The 20,696-nt window shown below is 35.3% G+C and overlaps 1 protein-coding gene across 1 annotated transcript in view; it reads right to left on the reverse strand.

Moving 5' to 3' along the window:
- GALNT13 (polypeptide N-acetylgalactosaminyltransferase 13) overlaps nt 1-17,863 on the reverse strand; it is a 687,813-nt gene extending 669,950 nt beyond the window's left edge. The window contains 1 exon segment of the mRNA XM_056117614.1: nt 17,791-17,863. The gene's annotated coding sequence lies outside the window, so the exon portion shown is untranslated.
- Nucleotides 17,864-20,696: the final 2,833 nt, after the last annotated feature.

The following is a 20,696-nucleotide window of genomic DNA, read 5'->3' on the forward strand; positions in this document are numbered from 1 at the left end:
TCAACATGACAAATGACCTGGCACCCGAGCTGCGCAGGAGGAAGAGAGCGGCTTGGAACGCCTTCAAGAACGTCGAAGAAATAGCTAAGAGGACGAAGAACCTCCGGCTCCAGGCACATCTCTTTGATTCCACTGTTCTTCCTGCATTAACATATGCCTCAGAGACCTGGGCCCTACGCAAACAAGATGAGAACGCTATTCAGGTCTCCCAAAGAAGAATAGAAAGAGCTATGCTTGGAATATCACGTTTCACTCAAATGAGAGAAAGAATCCGGAGTTCTGACATCCGTCGATGATCAAGAATCAGGGACGCTGTCTCATTTGCCAAGGTGTCGAAAATCAGAAGGGCTGGTCACGTAATGAGATTTAAAGATGACCGCTGACTAGAGCTATTACCAACTGGATTCCACGGGATGTCAAAAGACTGCGTGGCCGCCCACCTTCCAGATGGTCAGACTTCTTCGTCAAGATCATGAACGATCGGTTGAGGCCCTTCATGTTCCCGGAGCGAAAAGATGTCATTGGGCTACACTAGCACGCGACAGGGACAAATGGAGACGTTACTGGCGCCCGCTCGAGCAAATCGACGACTAATGGGAAGTTAAGTGATTAAGTGATTAAGTGATTAAAACCATTGGGATCCATTTATATTGGTAATAAAACTTGGAAAGGCTTCTAATAACTCTCATGGTACAGCCTGCACTTATCAAATCCAACTAAGTTTTTAAAAAGTGGACAATAAAAATAAATTTTACATTCCACTTAAGTATGAAAATTTTAATATATTGAGGATGTACCTAGAAGCCAAATAATTCCTTTTGTATTTTTTGGGTTAAACTGGCTGTGTTCATCGAAGAATCCAAGAACTAGAGTGATTGCTGTTATAAGCAAACATGGTCTCCTATCAATATCCTACAAAATCAAAAAACAAAAGCAGTATAATCAATACTACAATGAAAAAAATAATTAGAAAACTCTATTCAAAGCACAAACTCCAATAGTTTGTTTTATAAAAAGACCATCCCCCAAAAAAGCATTGTGCAGAAGTAATATCACCTGTATCGGTTTTATTAAGAGCTCCCAAACAGTGCTCAGATGGCCTGGGAACATTTTCCAGTGGTTCTTGCAAGCTAGGCTAGAAGGATCAGTAGCAGGACCCAAAATATTGCGTTAGGCCCATGATGAGTGAAGGTTCATCAGGGTCATGCCAACATGCTTGGATATTCCTTCTAGTACTAAAACTGACAAATATATGTTGCCAGGGTCCAGTCTATGGTTCTTGCATGAGCAAGGTGTATGTGTGTCTGTGTGTGTGTGTTGATATGTTCATAAATGTACTGGTCACTGACAATTGAATCAATTTTTGAAATCAATTTACTTAATATTTTTTACCAGAATTAGCAGTGGAAAATATTAGGATGCAGGGGGTAAGAAGCAGGATGGAAATAATTATTGTCTCGTTTAAATCTACCCAAATGTTAAATTTTCTTTCTAGAAATGGCATCTTCTTGCAATTTGTCGTGAGAAACAATAGTTTTTAGAGTTATTAGACAATTTCTCTTCTTGAAGCTATTTTTGAGTCAAGGTTCAAATTCTTAAAGCAAACAGTTCATAAATTTTCTGCCAAGGTCCTACAGTTTTATAGCTCAAATAGAAAAAAACATGATGCATTAAGATCAATAATATCTGCTTAGTCTGAGGGAAAGCTCCACTATTTATGTGGGCGAATGGTTATAATATTTTCTTTTGATTTTGATAAGCATAGTAAATATATTCGAATCACTGATTGACATCAGAACAAATCACTAGGTATGCTCTATTTCAAAATCTCTTATCTATTAATTTCCTTGGAATGAAAAAGTGTTCAAACTGAGAAAGAAAATGCTTGCATGATTCCTCTACAGCAAAAAATCCACAACATAATCAGCATAAAAATTCTCAAATTTCTTTTATCTATGTTCATTCAGCTCCAGCCCAGCAGGAACCAATAAGCATTTTATTTTTTCTTTTTGTTTCACATTATAGACAAAACATCTAAATAAAATCAACATCATGAATCAATGAAATGCATTAATTGATGAATAGGATTTTTTTTCTTTAGGTTGTTTTTAATTTCTGGTTATTCCCAATCCTTCCTTTCTTAACTAATTTTCTTTCTTATAGTATTTAATTAGCTTCCTTCATCATATTTCTTCATTATTTAAAAATTCATCTTGCCTTGGGCTGGAGCGATAGCACAGCGGGTAGGGCGTTTGCCTTGCAAGCGGCCAACATGGCCGACCCGAGTTCGATTCCTCTGCCTCTCTCGGAGAGCCCGGCAAGCTACAGAGAGTATCTTGCCCACATGGCAAAGCCTGGCAAGCTACCTTTACATCGATATGCCAAACACAGTAACAATTGTCACAATGGAGATGTTACTGGGCCCACTCAAGCAAATCGATGAACAACGGGAGGACAGTGACAGTGACAGTATCTTGCCATGTTTTCTTTTTTAATTATAAGAAAAAAATCTGAATCTGGATATTCCACTTCAATTTTTAATTGTTTTATACTATATGTTTGTTATTACTTTTCCATGGAGAAAATATCATATATGTGTGATATGTGTGTGTTTGGGGGGGTTGTATTGATTGATTTTTTTTGGATTTTGGGGCCACAGCCAAAAGTGCTCAGGGCTCTGTGCTCACAGATAAGTCCTAGTAGGACAACATAGAGTGCTGAATATCAAATCCAGTCTGCTGTGTGTATGCTGGTCACTGACAATTGAATCAATTTCTGAAATCAATTTACTTAATATTTCTTACCAGAATTAGCACTACTATTCCAGCTGCACTATCATTTGAGTCCCTTATCATTTTAATATTTTTCTTTAACTTCTGCTTACCATTTAACAAAAGCTTCTTTCTCTTCCCAAAGAATGAACACACACTCCAATTTCTTCCCTCATTCCAGCCCCAACGCAAAATCACAACTGAAGAAACACTTCTGATAGTCATATAGCAGTATAAAACACTGAAGAGTTAAATATGAGTAAAAGTATCAGAACAATAAAAATTTTGTAGCAAAGAGTCAGAAATATTGAAAGCATTTTCTAAAACAATTCAGCAAAATGTATTGTGCTTAGAGGTTATTGGGCTTTTAACTGATCTGCCAACTGACAACTGTAAAATTGGTATAAATTGGAAATAATAAGTTAGTTTGTCTAGTTAATTTAAGTTGTTTAAACAGCAGTTATAAAAATGACAACATGGCCTGTACATACTTATAGGGGCACAGTAAAGATTATGTATGCAATCTGAGAATCAGAGGATTGGTTGAACTAGGAACTAGCCAGTAGGTGTTACTCATTGCCACAACTCTGGGTCAAAAAACAAAGTAATTTAAAAAATCTCAGAAATCGAAAATCCCTTATCATTAATTAAAACTTAAATAGATTTTTTAATGTTTCAAAAAAGATTAAAGTATTCATATATCTATTTCATTTATTTTTTAATGAACAAGTATGTTGAGGTGTGAGCAGGTAACATAAATTTTAACCAAGAATATGAACAATTCCTTTGGGTAGAGATAAAGGTTACCATGTGGCTGAAAAATGGACTTGGGATAAAAAAAAAAGTCTGCATGTAGGTATATTTTAGTTTTTAAAGGGCAAAAGACTCTGGCACGCTTAATGCCAGTGGACACAATTATGAGAAAATGAGGAGAATGAAGATACAGAAAAGAAAACTATTCATTAGAATTCATATACAGGTTTAAGCCAATGTCTGAAGACACTAGGTGAGGGAGGAAGACCAAAAAAAAGGAAGAATGAAAGGAATGATGGGCTAATTCTTGAAATGAGCAGAGTACAGAGTAGGTTACTAGCTCACATATGCAATTTTCTCTGAGTCATTTTAAGAACAAAGATAGAAGATCAGATAGGTGACAGAAAGATAGTACTGTGTGCAGGGTACTTGCCTTGCATGTAACCAATCCAGGTCCCTCAAGCACCACCAAGAGTAACTCCTGAGCATGGTTGGGTGGGTGGCTGAGAAAATTAAAAAAGGAAGGGGGGAAGGAGAGAGGGGGAGTGGGAGGGAGGGAGGGTGGAAGAAAGAGAAGGAGGAAGGGAGATCAGTGTGGTATAGAGCAAAAGACCAAAGAAAGGGATAGGCAGAGATGCCTCCAGACCCAACACCAGGCAAAGTCTCATATCCAGGACACCTCAGAGGGGGGTGGATGAGCCCACTACCTGTCCAAACTGAGTGTTAGCAGCGAAAACATCCACATTCCAATTGCCATTATGCTCACAGCCAGACTCCACAGACTCGGGACTATCCTCATCCAGAAATGATCTATCAAAAAACTCAGTTATGCGGGTTTTGTGACTGAAATCTCCAGGTTCTCATGGAGTTGGGAGTGGGTTACCTTCCCCAATTTCTCAGTTCTTCTAGGAGCCTTGTGGTCATGCCCATGAACTGCCTCTGGCACCATATAAGCTCATTAACTGACCATTATCCAAAGACTCATAAATAAATCTAAAAAGAGGTCAACAATCTTCAGAGATGCTTCTGGACCCCAAAGTCACCATCCAGTTAAAAATTTAATTCCAGCTGTATCACCTCATTGAAATTTCTAGAATTCCTGAAGTTCATCGCCACGTTACACCTCAAACTCTACACCACTGATATACCAAGAGTAGCACATCACATTGGATGGGATGTAAAGAAGAAGACAACCAAACTTGGCTAAGAAAATATTAACACACAAGAAGACAACCAAACTTGGCTAAGAAAATATTAACACACAAGGGTTAATCTGTAACAACATGTTAGTAATCTCTTACATAAGGGCTATTAAGCCCAGGCTCCAGGCTGAGATACAACAATCTTCTTCAACACAACACAGTTTCTTCTAAAGAAATCTTTTTTGATAATTTTTAGCAAACAATATAAAATAAATCATTTAGGGCCTGCTATTGCAGCAGGCTGGGGTGCTGGTTGGGAAAATTGAAAATAATGGTGGTGGGAAGGTGAATGGTAATGGGATTGATTTTGGAATACTGAATATAACAAATCATCATGAATGACTTTATAAGAATAAAATTAAATTTTAAAAGAAAGGGATGTACACAAAATAGTAGATTTTCTAGAAAAATATGTAAAAGTTACACATCAAAGGAGAGTTCTCAGCTGAAGTAATCATTCCAGATTTCCAGTTTGTTTGGTGCATATCATCTCCTCTGGGTTCCTCCTAGAAGCATTTAGGATACTTCCCTCTCACTGCCTTTATACCTTCCAAGAAATGGACTGAAATTAGGAATTTTGTCTGATGATTTATTTTATTTTATTTATTTAGTACTTTGGGAATGGCTCCGAGTGGTTTCTAGGAACCACGCCTTCCCAGGAGTTGAATCAGGTCCTCTCATATGCAAAGCATGCACATTACTTGTGAGCTATCTCTCTAGTCTTTCTTTAACAAAATATAACCATTTAAACATAATAATATAGTGCATTATGGATTTTTATATTCAAATCTCAATGACTCTTTGTTAACATGGTCAGATATGCTTAAAATAATTCATTATGTCTACTCTCCTAAAAATTAATGATATCATGTGTCAGAGCAAGAGTACAGCCTTGCACACAGCTAACCAGATTCAATCCCCAGGATCCCATATGGTTTACTGAGCACCACTAAGATTATTCCTGAGGCCAGGAATAAGCCCTGAGCACCATTGAGTGTAGCCAAAAACAAACAAATAAAAAACAAAACAGAAAAAAAATTAAAAATGCTGTATCTTGCCAAACCTTCACTTTCACACCTGCAGACACATTGAAGGAAGAAAACTTGGGGATTGAATAGAAAACCAAAGAATTTTTCCCTAAGCTTGCTGCATAATGCTAGAAGGAAAACAAGGTAGTTTGTTGTTATGACTAACATGGCTAATCGCTCAAGTGACACACTCTTTTCTTTCTCATTCTTTCCATCCTTTCTTCCCAACCACTTTTACCCTTCCGTTTCCAAGATACCTTCTAGTCTGACTCTGTGCTGCTCAATTGGGCATCTCTGATACTGCCCAGGGTTGCCAGGCAACCTGACCAGTAGAGCACTCACCGCCTGTGTAGGCTTTATTTTTCAGTTTGCAGGTGGAATATTTGGACAGAATTTCATGAGGTTTCCAAATTTCAATTCTGCTTCATAGCAGTATATAATGAAGCTTATTATTTTTAATATTATTTTTAGTGCATTGTCATTATTCAATATTACTTAAAGGCTTTTATTTTTACAATGATTAATACTTTCAGCAAAATTCCAAAGATTAAAATTTCCCTTCAAGATATTTCATACCAGTTCAAATACTCATTCTCATAAAAAAAATTAATACTAACAGAAAGAGGTGCAAAGAAAATTTTTTGATGTAGGAAACAGGTATATTTTTATTGTTATCTGACATATATAACTATGTAATAATGAACTATTCTATATATTAGAGCATTGTATTTATACAGAAATAATTTATGTGCTATTAAAAAGTGGTCTATTTATTAATCAACAAGATGAGTAAATGTACATACAGGTATAAAAATGGAAGCTATGTAAGTTTGATGTATATTAGATTGGTAGCAAAAATAATCTACAGGATTTTATCACAGAGCATGACACGTCCTTAAAGGCTGGGCTATTACATGAAATCATTTTAATAATGAAAACTATTTTGCCATATGGCCACCATGCATTTACTAATAACTTGCTATTTATAGAGGAGTCTTAGCTATCTATTCAAATGAGAACATAAAGGAGAGCATACGGCACTAAAAGTCACACACTGCAAATGATTTGCTATTTGTTTCAGCCTCACTAGATCACAAGTAGACATGCAAGAAAAATTATATCTAGACATTTCCCACAAGAAGACATAAAGAAAAGCAGTATTAGTCTAACCTCAGTTCCATGCAACTAGACCCCACTGGCCAAAATTTCCTACAGCATAACATAGTAAATAGATTGGCAAAATCCAACATTAACTTTAAAGGAGAAATCTTTAGTAACTTTGTTTTATTATATGTTATTTAGTAAACTTTACTGTGAAATCCAGCAGGAAGTGAGGGAATGTTCCATACTGTACCCACTGGACCTTCTAAAGAATTTAGCACTGAACATGTAAAATTTCTAAGAATTATTTTATTCTATGACAGTAATATGTAACGTCCTTTTTATGAATGTCACCTAAAGCTTAGAGGATGAAACGTGACTTTCCCAAAGTAATAGGTGTTGCCTAAGCCTGCAGTCTCCACAACCAGAATTTAAAGTTTGTTTCCTTACCCCAGAATGTTGAAATTGAGCTGGTTAAACCTCTAAATAGATCCAGTACTTGTAAACATTCAAAGTGGCTTTAACTAAAAATGTCTTTACCACTTTACTATCTGTTCATTATGATAGTTCTTTTGACAGGAGACTCTTTTTCTTTCCTTTTTTTTAATTATTTTTATTAGTGAGACACCATGAGGTATAGTTGTAGACTTACAACTTTTTGTGCTTGGGTTTCAATTATACAATGATCAAATACCCATCCCTCCACCAGTGCCCATTCACACCACCACGGATACCAGTATCCCTCCCACGCCCCATCCCCCCATCCCACCCTGCCTCTGTGGCAGGGCACTCCCTTTTGTTCTCTCTCTCCTTTTGGGTGTTGTGGTTTGCAAAAGAGGCAATGGGAGGCAATCATGTTCAGTCTATAGTCTACTTTCAGTATGCTTCTCCCATCCTGGGAGGATCCTCCCAATACCCTTTATTTGGTGCTCCTGTCTCTATCTGAGCTGCCTTTTTCCCTAGCATGTGTGGCTGGCCTCCAAGCCATGGAGGAAAATCCCTGGTACTAGTATCGGCCATTCTTCAGTGTTAGTCTCCTATTTTGTTATGTTTTTGTTTATGTTCCCCAGATGAATGCAATCTTTCTATGTCTATCCTTTTCTTTCTGAGTCATTTTGCTTAACATAATACTTTCCATGTAGTACCACTTGTATGTAAATTTCATGACTTGATCTTTTCTAACAGCTACATAGTATTCCATTGTGTAAATGTACCAAAATTTCTTTAACCAGTCATCTGTTCTTGGGCACTCAGGTTTTTTAAAGAGTCTGGCTATTGTAAAGAGTGCTGCAATGAACAAACAAGTGCAGATGTCACTTTGACTATACATTTTTGCCTCTCTGGGATATATTCCCAGGAGTGTTATTGCTGGGTCAAATGGGAGCTAAACCTTTAATTTTTTGAGAATTGTCCATACCGTTTTTCAAAAGGACTTAACCAGTCGGCATTCCCACCAGCAGTGAAGGAGGGTCCCTTTCTCGCCACATCCGCACCAGCACTGGTTGCTTTTGTTCTTGTGGATGTGGGCCAGTCTCTGTGGTGTGAAATGATAGCTCATTGTGGTTTTGATCTGCATCTCCCTGATGATTAATGATGTGGAGCATTTTCTCATGTGCCTTTTAGCCATTCGGATTTCTTCTTTGAGAAAGTTTCTATTCATTTAATCACCCCATTTTTTGATGGGGTTGGATGTTTTTCTCTTGTGGAGTTCAACTAGTACTTTACATATCCTTGATATCAACCCTTTGTTGGATGTGTATTCGGTGAATATCCTTTCCCATTCTGTAGACTGTCTTTGTATTTTGGTCACTGTTTCTATGGAGGTGCAGAAGCTTCTTAGTTTAAGATAGTCCCATTTGTCTATCTCTGTTTTCACTTGCTTGGCCAGTGGCGTGACATCTTTGAAGATACCATTAGCTTCAATGTCATGGAGGGTTTTGCCAACTTTTTCTTCAATGTACCTAATAGATTCTGGTCTGATGTTGAGGTCTTTAATCCACTTTGATCTTACTTTTGTTCATGGCTTTAGGAGGAGACTCTTTTTCTATGGCATATTAAGATGCATGAATTGTGCTGCTAGAAAGCTATTAAATACATAAGCGATAAAGTTCATCATGTCCTACTAATTGATTTGTCAATGATGAAGCAGAATTTCAAAGGACTATAATGACTTTCATAAGTTTCACAACTTCTTGTGATAGAATTCCAGCTGGAATTCACCAGTTCTTGGTTTTATATTACATAATGTGCTACTGTCATAAAACTACATTTTGAGAAAACAGTTCCATACAGTTCAAAATACAGAAATGCCATGGCACTAGGGCAGCAACTGAGACTCTCAGTCCTATATGAAAGACAAAACATTGCCCAAGAGGAATACTGTAGCTTGCCTTTCTACTCTATCAATCAGTATTAAACATGAATAGACTGCTCTTCTTTAAATGCAAAATTGTTCCTCTAACATCGTTTAAGTAAAATATCAAGTTTTTTTATGAAGTAGGCCCTTTTCAATGTAATCTTTTTTTCTATGTGATAGACCTTAGCATGCACAAAAATTTTTCAAGCAGTTATTCTTGTGCTTTTTTTTAAAACTGAGAAAATAAGAGAGCTGGAAAGAATACCAAGGGTAAAATGATTGCCTTGCATGCAGCTGACCACAGTTAGAACTAAATACCACCAGGTACAAAGCCAGGAGAAATCCTTGAGCACAGATGGATGTCACCAAAAACTTGAGCACCCTACTTCCCAAAAAACAAATCTGAGAAGATAGAAACAAATTGACTAAGTTTCTGGCTCAAGATCACAGAACTAGTAATTTACAGAGCTCAGATAAGAATCCCTCTCTGATTGTTAATAGATAGTATACACTCAAGCCCACAGAATCCTACTAAAAGGTCATTCCCATTTTCTTATGGTGAATTAGACACATTAAAGCTTACCCAATATCTGTCATCTCCTAAAGCCCTATTCAAAAGCTATAAGGAAGACACTGTGAATAACAGTTTCAATTGAAAAAATGTGTGATGATCAGTTGTCATTGCTTTATTTCTATTTTTCCTGATTTATTGGATACAATACGATTCCTGGGTTTCAAGTTTTATTTCACAGCGATGAAAAAGCCCCTTTAGGGTGAAGTCATATAACTAAAGCGGGGGTCAGAACTATATAAAGGTCTAGTTTTCAAAATGACCAAATTACCAGAATTTCAGCCTCGAGTTTTCAATGACCAGACTTCCTTTTTGCAGGACTAAACTTGACCTCTACTTTGTTTAAACCAATAAAAATTTGTTATACACAATCCATTTAGCATCATTCAATTGTTAAATAAACTATGGTAGCAACAGCTCATTTTCTTTGAAGAATATTAAAAATATAATAGATTCAAAACTTTGGTTCTGATAAATGCAGGAAGACAGGGAAATTTAAGAGCTAACAAACTTATGAAGAAAATAACACATTATTGAGAGAAATAAAAAGACCCAACTACATAAAGTATACTCACAGTCAACATTATATACAGATGTCAGTTCTTTAAAATTCACTTGACAATAGATTGAATGCAATACCAACCAAAATCGCAACAACTGTGTCAACCAAATAAATTCTAAAATTCACATAAAATAAGACAAATAAAAATTCCATGAATAAACCTGTTAGATGAGCTTGCTTTAACAGTGAGAATAATTTTAACACATAGTTTAAAGTGTTCAAAACTAACCAATACATTTAAAAATATAATTATCTGCCCAATTGAAAGACATATAGACATTTTATTTTTTTAAAAGATTGTGTTGAGAAGCAATGGACAAAGGAGAAACTCTTGATTTGGTTTTGTAACAACCCAATAGTCATTTGTAAGAAAACAGAACTTGATTTCTATTTCAATCCATTCACAAGTACCAATTACCAATGAATGTTCTAAATGTAAGGTGCCAAAATGATGAAAATTAAAATGAGAAATTCTTCCACATCAAAACTTCATTAAATTAATAGATCACAGAAAGAGAAAATATACTGAAAATATAGGTATTTCAGTTAAATGAGATGTATAATTGTAAGGTATTTCTCATTCTAAAAATAACTAACCTTTGCACAGTGACAATAAAATATCAAAATAAAAAAAAACCGACAGGATACTTTTCAAGCCTGTGTTCTCCCTTGAACACATATCTCAATTGCTTGTCTCTGTGTCTCTCTTTAATTGCTTGCTTGCTTGTTCTATTAAGCTTGTGTTCTCTCTTGAACATATCCCTTTCCTTCTCTCACCCCACCACTCAATTGCTTTTTTCTAAGTTTTGTTCAATAAAAATTATTTAGCTTAAGTAAAAAAAAAAGAAGAAAGAAAGAAGAAAATTAAAAAATGAGGTATTATCTCCCACCAGTGAGAATGAAATGTATAAAAGAGTGTAATAGCAAGAATGTGGTGAAAAAAGAACTTTCATTTACTGTTGGAAGAAATATCCGATTGAGCCTCTATGGAAAACAATGTGGAGATTTCTCAAATTAAGAAATGAACTTCCATCTGACCACCCGCTGGCATCTAACCCCAAACCCAAAAAACATTAATTCCAAAAAAATGCGTGCACACCCATGTTCACTGTAGCACTTAATATAATAGCCAAGCCATAGAAATAACTCAAATGTACAATGACCATTGAGTGAATAAAGAAACCATGGCATATATACATGAAAGACTACTATGTAGCTATAAGAAAAAAAGATGAAATTTTCTATTTTCTGCAATATTAATGGAAAAGGAGAGTTCATGTTTCCTGAAAATAAGTCAGAGGACAACAGTGGATGGCCTTATCATCTGTGGTATGTAGTAAAATCAAACACGGGAATATACAGCATCAAATGACAACAGCCTTTGGCCTTGGATTGCTAAGTAGCAGACTCAAAATAGGGGAGGGGGGGATTGGGGGAAATGATGAGGAAAATTAGAAATGATACTGAGTCATTGGTGGAAGGACTTGAGAATTTAGTGGTACTAAGGTGTGATAACTGTGTAAATCAAGACAATAAATGTTAATACTACTGTGAACATGTTAAAGGTAAAGGTAAAGGCCCTCCCGTTGATCGTCGATTTGCTTGAGCGGGCCCAGTAACGTCTCCATTGGAGACTTTGTTGTTACTGTGTCTGGCATATCGAATACTCTCGGTAGCTTGCCGGGCTCTCCGAGAGGGGCGGAGGAATCGAACTCGGGTCGGCCATGTTGGCCGCGTGTAAGGCGAACGCCCTACCCGCTGTGCTACTTAAACTATAACAATAAAATAAATAAAACATTAAAAATACAATGAGAAAATATTATTTAGCATTTTTACATAGTGTACTAATAAAACATTGCAGTGGAAATTAATGAACCACACTAAAATATTAGTTAAAACTTTAAAGTCATGCTCAGGAAAAGAAGTCAGCCGCAAAAGAGTGCATGGTGATAGCTAACATGCATCAAAATTGAAAAATCAAGCAAAAGTGAAATTTTGTGTCTAGTAGTGCTCAATTAAATGTTAAATCTCTAATTAAAACCAAAGAAGTGATTATTGTAAAAGCCATAAAGATATTATGTCAGGGAACTGAGAGAAGGGCAATGTTGGCAATCAAAAAGCAAGGTCCGGGTTACTGAAAATATTTTATTTCCATATAATGGCTACATAGATTTTTGCTAGTAAAAATGCTTTCTGCTCTAAACGCATGAAATATCATAATAAAAGGCTTCAGAACAACAATTCTCTAATTAAGTTTCATAAATTAAAGCTTATGACATATGAGATAAAGTTCAATGAATATAACTAATATCTATTGAGAACTTACAGTGTGTTAGGAACCAGAGTATATAAGTGCTTTATCCCATTTAACCTTTACATCATCCAGAATACAAAATGTTATCACTATTCCTTGAAAGAAACTAGAACTTAAATAACTGGCTCAAATTTATACAGTTGAAAGGACCTTACGTTCGTATGATTCTGGAGCAGTATGATTCTGGAGCTTGTGTACCTGAAATAGTACATCAAACTAATTTTCTCCAATATATAAAAAGAGAGAGTCCCTATGCTGCACATGAGACTTTTCCCTTGTCAAAATTACTGTTTAGGGCAGTAGATAAACTTAGTCTAAAATACTGTTCTTTCATGAACTAAAGATATTAAATCTTTAATTCAGCACTATACCCGTGTTTCACTTTAAGCCTTGCTAAGAAGACAAATTGCATGAAGATGACATATTTACTATTCTAATTTATAATTGAGCAATATCATAAATTATACTGTTCCTGTTCCCAGCATAGAAGTGAATAGAGATAACAGATTCATCACTAACTATAAGAGATACTTCTCCTTAAAATTCAGAAAAATGTTCTCCCTATCCAAAGATGTAGCCCAAAAAGGGGTTAATTTTTTTTGAAAATGTTTCTCTGACTATTGGTAACATAATTTTTCAGTTCATTCAGCCAAGAAATTTGAGTTATTTTTCAGAAGTATGAAGGTACATTAGTTAACTACAGAGACTCTGGAACATGACTGAATGGGTTAAATATCAATCCTGCTATTTTCTAGTTACTTGACCTGCAAAATTCAATAGATAATGGCCTTAATTTTCTCTTGGGCAAAATGGGAAAGCCATTAGTGTATACTCTCAGGAATGTTTGAGAATTAAATTAAATAATAAATGGCAATAAAATAGAGCTTAATAGATAGTAAAAGCCACATAATGTTAATTATTCTTATTACTCTCTGACCTTCATTCCTTCTCTTCTCAGACTTTATTCACATCCCTTCATTCTTACACTGCTGTATTTCCCTAAACATCATTTCCTGTCTGCAAGTTTTTCAACTGGAATCCATTCTCAAGGCAAAGTCAATATTCATTCTTCACTGATACCCAAATAAGGAAACTTATACTTTGAATTGGATCTCACAAAATTGTTCTTAAATGCCTTTTTAAAATGCCTATAAATTAAATTTAAATATCTTAGATAAGAGTATAAGTATTTGTACACCTGAACTCATCTTATTTTCCAGTGTAATCTATTTTTAGTTCAAAACAAGAAATTACTCTGTTGTCTAATGAATTGAATGTGAAGGTGCCACATCACATCTAAATTTTGCTATGCCATTTCACTTCACTGTTAGCATTTTCCATGTGCATTTAAATGTATATTAAATGTAATGTCCATGAAGAAATCTTGAAGCATAAATTTCAATATTATATATCCTTTCTTCCATCTTTTCTAATAATTTTCCCATTTATATAAAAACATCTTTTGTTTTTCTCAGAATATTTGGGACATTTTTATTAATTTGGTCAATTTATTTCAGGAATTCTTTGTATTTACAATGTGGACTTTTTTGACTTTTCTTCTTTCCTGTAGCCTCCCTGTCCTACTTGTTGCTCCCCACGATTAAGATCATGGCCTTCCATTTATTCAATTGTCACAGGTAGCCCCCTTGGAATATTCCGAGACCCATACAGGAAACCATAGGCTCTGTAGAGAAAAGTGCTGATTTTGATCATGCTTATGATACAATATCTGAAAATCATATGGCTGCTTTATCTATAACTATTCATATCTTATTTCCTCAAAGCATCATTTTTCTCTCTCCCTCCCACTTACTCTACAACTCAACTAACCTTGTGCCCCTCAAATTACAAGACTCTCCTCCTGTTGTTTATCAGTTTGCTCGAGTGGGCCTAGTAATGCCTTCATTGTGAGACTTCTTATTACTGGGTTTGGCATATTGAATACATCATGGGCAGCTTGCCAGGCTTTGCCGTACAGGCTAGATACTCTCAGTAGCTTGCCAGGCTCTCCGGGAGGGGCGGAGGAATCAAACCTAGGCCGGCCCAGTGCAAGGCAAAAATGCCCTACTGCTGTGCTATCGCTCCAGCCCTAAATTATAAGACAAAAGTGTTTATTGAAGTAAATAAACTATGATTACTAAAAAATAATCAAAAGTTTAAATTTTCAGAGGTCAGATTTTAAACTGGAGATGGGAATTGTGTAAATCCTTATTCTCAAAATCAAGAGTATTGGTAAGAATATAAAAGATCATCCCATATAAAGTGGATTCAAAATAACAGTGTTTGAAAAATATCACTCAGGTCAAATTCCGATGATGGTTGTTTCAATAAGTATAAAAGCCATTGAGATTATTCAATGGATAAAGTATCCGAAGATAAAGATCACCAAAGTTTGGAAAGGAAATGCAATACTGTGCCAAGTGTGTGAAAAGACAGGCTGAACCGTGCACATCCAGACATGGTAAATAGAGAGGAGAATGATGAGGTCAAGCTGAACTTCTATTTCGAACCTCCTCATTACATGAAGTAGCTGAAAGACTATAAAATAAAGGAGTGGTCAGTCACTTGAAAGTCTGGGGAATAATAATAAAAAAGCATAGAATATTACTTGGCTTTTTTATACTTTTGAAGTTTTCTTTACTCAGAATTTTAAGGCAATTATTTCTTGATTGCTGAGTGATCTTATTGTAAGTGGTAAGTGGTCTTACCCAGTATGAGGTAATTTTCATTATGTTCTGGTTGAAATCAACTACTACTTTACTAAGGAATTGAATTGTATGAACCAAGGTATCAAAAATGTCCCTATGTAAATAAAATTAAGCGGAATGAGCCACAGAATATAAGCACTTAACACTGAGTTAAGAAAGCACAGAAACCTTAGAAATAGTCTCAAGTTTTATTTTCATGTAAAATGGACTTCAATGTTCTGTGCTGCATATTTTATGATATTTTATGTGAAAAATGGGGATGACATAGCCACCTCATATAACTGTAGAGAAATAACATGTTAGACCCAAAGTGCATGCTTGGGGTGAAGTATTTAATATACCAATGCATTAAGATATGAGATGCTTAATTTTAATAGTGTTTCCTTTTAGATAATCTTTCAATATTCATAAAATGTTTAATAAATGTTGGGTGAGATTATTCTCACAAATTATTTCCAATAAAATCAACTATTTATTTTGTATCTATAAAATTTCAGAGTCCACAAGGACTCCACAATTGCTCCTTTTCTCAAAATTTAAAAAATGAGCACAAAATCACACTTTTAGCCTATAAGCCAATATACAATAAGACATGTATTTTAGCTTCATTTTATATACATGCTGTTTAACAAAATGTTTTGACTCTCCACTGAAAGTTCAGAGTAAAGATGTCTGCTAAAAGCATCTTATCCTATTTATGAATAAGGCTAAAGTTGTTTCTTTTCAAACATTTCAATCAACGGTATTTACTGAGTACCTTTGTGGTGTGTTTTTTATATAACATTATTTTGTAGTTACACTACTTACTAGCAAATGAAATCCAAGCTTACTAAATGCATGAAACCCTGTATTCTACATCATGCTCATTTACCTCAGGGGAGGTAATTCTTCATTCATTTTAAAGATCATTAATTCATTTGTTCAATCGCATAGTTAATACAAAATAATACTAGGATTTAAGACCAGATATTCTCAATCCAGAGTTCAAATTCATAAACCACTAAATTGTACTGCCCTTTCTTTTTGAGGAAGACAATGTACAAATTTCAATGCTGCTAACATTGTTTTTATGCTTTTTTAGAAATTACATTATAAAATTGATCTTTAGATGATTTCACTTTATCAAATAAGGAATTTTAACACATTATGGCTAGTTAGTTCTTTAGGGTTCTATGCTCCCTTCCAACAAAAATAAAATATGATAGCATTGTTAAAATGTGTATTCAATGAATGAAAGAAGAGTTTGGAGAATTTCATAACTCTAAGTCTAAATACTTCTTATAAAAGTAATTTAGATAAATTATACACTTTCAGAATTTGCATTATCACTTATTTCCTACAAATTTAAACTAGTACATGTTAGGAATTGGAAAGTATCATTTGAAATAAAAGCAATAATATGATAGACAGTACAAGAAAAATATCTATCACATTTTAATCAAAGCAAAACATCAAATAAGCTATTGGAACATGTTTAAACTATTAAACATTCCAAATTAGAAAAAAAAGTAATCATTAATTTAAGTACTTGGAGGCAATACTTTCCAAAAAGCCTTTAGTAAAATTACAGATTTATCTTTCTGAAAAGAGAAAGGTATTAAAACTCCTTGCATATAAGTTATTTCATTAACTATATGGAACTAAAAACATTCTTTTTCCAAAATATTTTAGGGATAGTAAAAAGGAAACACATACAACTTGTCTAAACAAGAACTGAGTGTTAAAAGTAGGTAAAGGGATATACATGATAACCTTTAAGTATCTGTGGTGAAAAACACAATGCCCAAAAGGAGAGAGAGAGACAGAGACAGAGACAGAGACAGAGACAGAGATACAGAGAGAGAGAGAGAGAGAGAGAGAGAGAGAAGAAAAGTGCCTGGCATAAGCAGGCTGGAGGTCAAGGAGGTGGTGAGAGTGATGGGGGGAAAATTTGAGACACTAGTGCTGGGCAATGTACACTGCTGGAGGATGGGTGTTGGAAAACTGTATGACTAAAACCTAATCAAGAACAGCTTTGTAAGCTCAGAGCGACTCAATCAAAAAAAAATTTTAATTGTCTAAAGTATAGAGAATGCTAATTTTAGTACTTAATTCAATACTCCTTTAGAAATGCCCCATGAATAATAAAAATTTTTCTACATTCTCATTCTTTGCTTATAATTAATATAGAAAAATCTCACATAAATAGTGTGGAATATTATGTGAGCATATATATGGAAAAATATCAAGCTCAGTCATTAAACTCAAGTTATACAACTTAATTCACACAAATCATCCGTAGAATTTTTATTTTTGTACACATTTTTCTTGAATATTCACAAACAGAAAGAACTGCAAATAAAAATGTGGTCTTTTATGACTGACTGCCAAATTTATTCAGTATAAATGAAATTGAATGGAAAAATAAAAATACATATTACTTACTGTATGTGGTGCTTGGCAATTTCAAAACAATTTGCAAACATTCATCTCAAAATACTCCTACAAAATTCATCTGTGAAAAGAAAAAAATTGAAAGTAAGCAACTTGCCAAGGTTACAGAAAACGTAACCCACACTACACACACTTTTAAAACTCTATATACTTTAATACAATAAATAAGATTTGCAAAATATAGACATTGCTTGCATATAGCAAAGCAAAATGAGTGTGGCTAATGAACAGAAATGTCTTCAATGTTATGCTGATACTATAATCATAAACCAAGCAGAACACTCATTAAGAGATAAGGAGCGTCCTGATAAATGTACTTTACAAGTATATAAAAGAAACAAAGGGTCCTGAGAGATGACAAAAAACTAACTTTAATATATGATATACATAAGTAAACTTTATTGAATATTGAAGGTGTTTATTGAAATTCAAGTTCATTTTTTCTGAAATAAAAAAGATTTTATTTGAAAGTTTTTTGAAAGTGTGGAGGGGATAGAATGAGTGAGAGGGGGAGAGAAAGAGAGAGAGAGAGTAACACGCTTAAGAGAGAATTTGGGATTCTCAGAGGGCAGAGAGAGCCCCTACACACATCCCAGCATTAGACATGAAAGCGTGAAAGCACACATCTCAAGAGCGGAGATGTGGGCGACACATGTGCTCAAGGCACCACATGTGCTTGGCCACGTGGACGCAAGCAGCACATGGGCTTGGGCAGCATATGCGCTAAAATTCAAGTTCTTAAATATTTTTTGTCTGACATATGAAGATTAGCTGAATTAGAAGAGAATTTCTTGATTTATCAAGAGAATGCAGCAATTCCCATTATAATCACACTTGAACTACAACTAAATATCAAGCACTGAGAAAATGCAGTTATATCACTTGCATGCCTCACAGAGACACAAACATGATTTCCACAAATTCAGTGTGATTTAAAAGGAAAAGGTATTTCATCAGATTCTATCAATTATTTCATTTGGGTGGAAGTATTGAGAAGAGCTCATTAACATCAAAACTCAGAATATTTCCATTTAAATGAATCTTATACTATTGGGTACACTGCTAATTATAAAAGAGTTGTTCAGAAGACAAAACATTAATAAAATAATCCTTGAAAATACAAAGTGTTACTTCAGACAGATCTAACATATTGTGCACAACACAAATCAAAATTCTACTAAGTGGAGCTGGAGCAATAGCACAGGGGGTAGGGCGTTTGCCTTGCATGCGGCCGACCCGGGTTCGATTCCCAGCATCCCATACGGTCCCCTGAGCACCACCAAGGGTAATTCCTGAGTGCAGAACCAGGACTAACCCCTGTCCTTCACCGGGTGTGACCCAAAAAGCAAAAAGATAAATAAATAAAAAAATAATAAAAGTATATGTGGAAATAACATCAATATCCCATAAAAAAATTCTACTAAGAAAGCAAGTGTCTCTAGAACAGTGCTCAGAAACCAAGAGAATTTGTGCCCAGAGAAATTAGTTCTTATAGTGCTAAACAGAAACACCAGTTTACTAATCCAAGAGGCATACTTTTGTGCTCACCAAATAGCAGAGAAATCAGTTGAACAAGCACAACAAGCACCTTGAGTTGACAGCCTAATTTATCTTTTTCTAGTGTGTGAAAGACAACAGGATGTCTCTGGCCTCTGACTGGCAAGGGAATAATTCTGCTAATGTTTACCACAAAACCTCCCACACCTCACACAAGAGGAACCTAGATGTGATTAGCAAGCTAACAATTGAACCAAACTTATGAAAACTCTGCATTTCTATAAATTTTATCTCCCTAAATTTAAAGCAGACTTCAATAGAAGATGCAAATGTATCTTCATACTATCCACAGGATTACAAGTTTGAAATTTAATGGATTGGTAACTTTCTTCATACTTTAGCAGAGTCATGCTCCTAGGCAAAATAAATCATATTAAAATAAATCACAAGGCTTGCCTAATTTGACACAGCTAATAAGAGATAATCCCAGATTCTGAATTTTTCTGTCCTAGATTTCTTCCCACTCTGACATGTGCCAATGCCTCATTGTTTCCTGAGGAAAGAAGGCAAGCTGGGGCTTGATCAGCAAACGGCTTACTGACATGTTTTGTTTATTTTACACCATAGATATTGAACAATACTCAAAACCTGGAAATTTCTTCTAATAGTCCTCATCTCCGGAATTTATGAAAGGGTGAGTGTTTTGTAAGGCTGGGCTCACAGCCATTAGAACACAGAGAAATGGTTAGCCCTCTTGAATAAGACCAGTTCTTGAGGGCTGGAGCAATAGCACAGGGGGTAGGGCGTTTGCCTTGCACAAGACTGACCTGGGTTCGATTCCCAGCATCCCATATGGTCCCCCAAGCACTGCCAGGAGTGACTCCTGACTGCATGAGCCAGGAGTAACTCCTGTGCTTTGCCAGGTGTGGCCCAAAAAGCAATAAATAAAAAACATAAAAGGGAAAAAAAAGACCAGTTATTGACTTTTGCAAACTATCTTCTACTCTGCCATTTCTAAGCACTGACACATTTTGCTCCTAATTCATACCTGAGTCAGATTTCTTCACTGTAAATTCATAGAAAAAAACGTTCCTTGAATTATAGTCAGAAACTTCATCAGTTGAATGCTTATATGGCTTGCTCTCTTCAGTTGTGGTGAGCATGCACCATCTCTTTGTAGTGCTCTTTAGGGTCTCATTTTCTGGATATGGTGCTCCCCACCTTTAGTGATCTCACCAGGGCCATACCTCTGAGGTTGTGGTATGCACCTCCATTTGGCTGTGTGAAGTCTTATGGCACCAAAGATCACAGCTGCTTGGCTGAAAAAGAGCTGCCAGAATCATGTTCACCACATGGGTCAACAACACGGATTGAACTCATGACCTTAATTTGCAGGCAGG

This window comes from Sorex fumeus, unplaced genomic scaffold, assembly GCF_029834395.1.
Source record: "Sorex fumeus unplaced genomic scaffold, SorFum_2.1 ptg000035l, whole genome shotgun sequence".
In the NCBI taxonomy this organism is placed as follows: Eukaryota; Metazoa; Chordata; class Mammalia; order Eulipotyphla; family Soricidae; genus Sorex; species Sorex fumeus.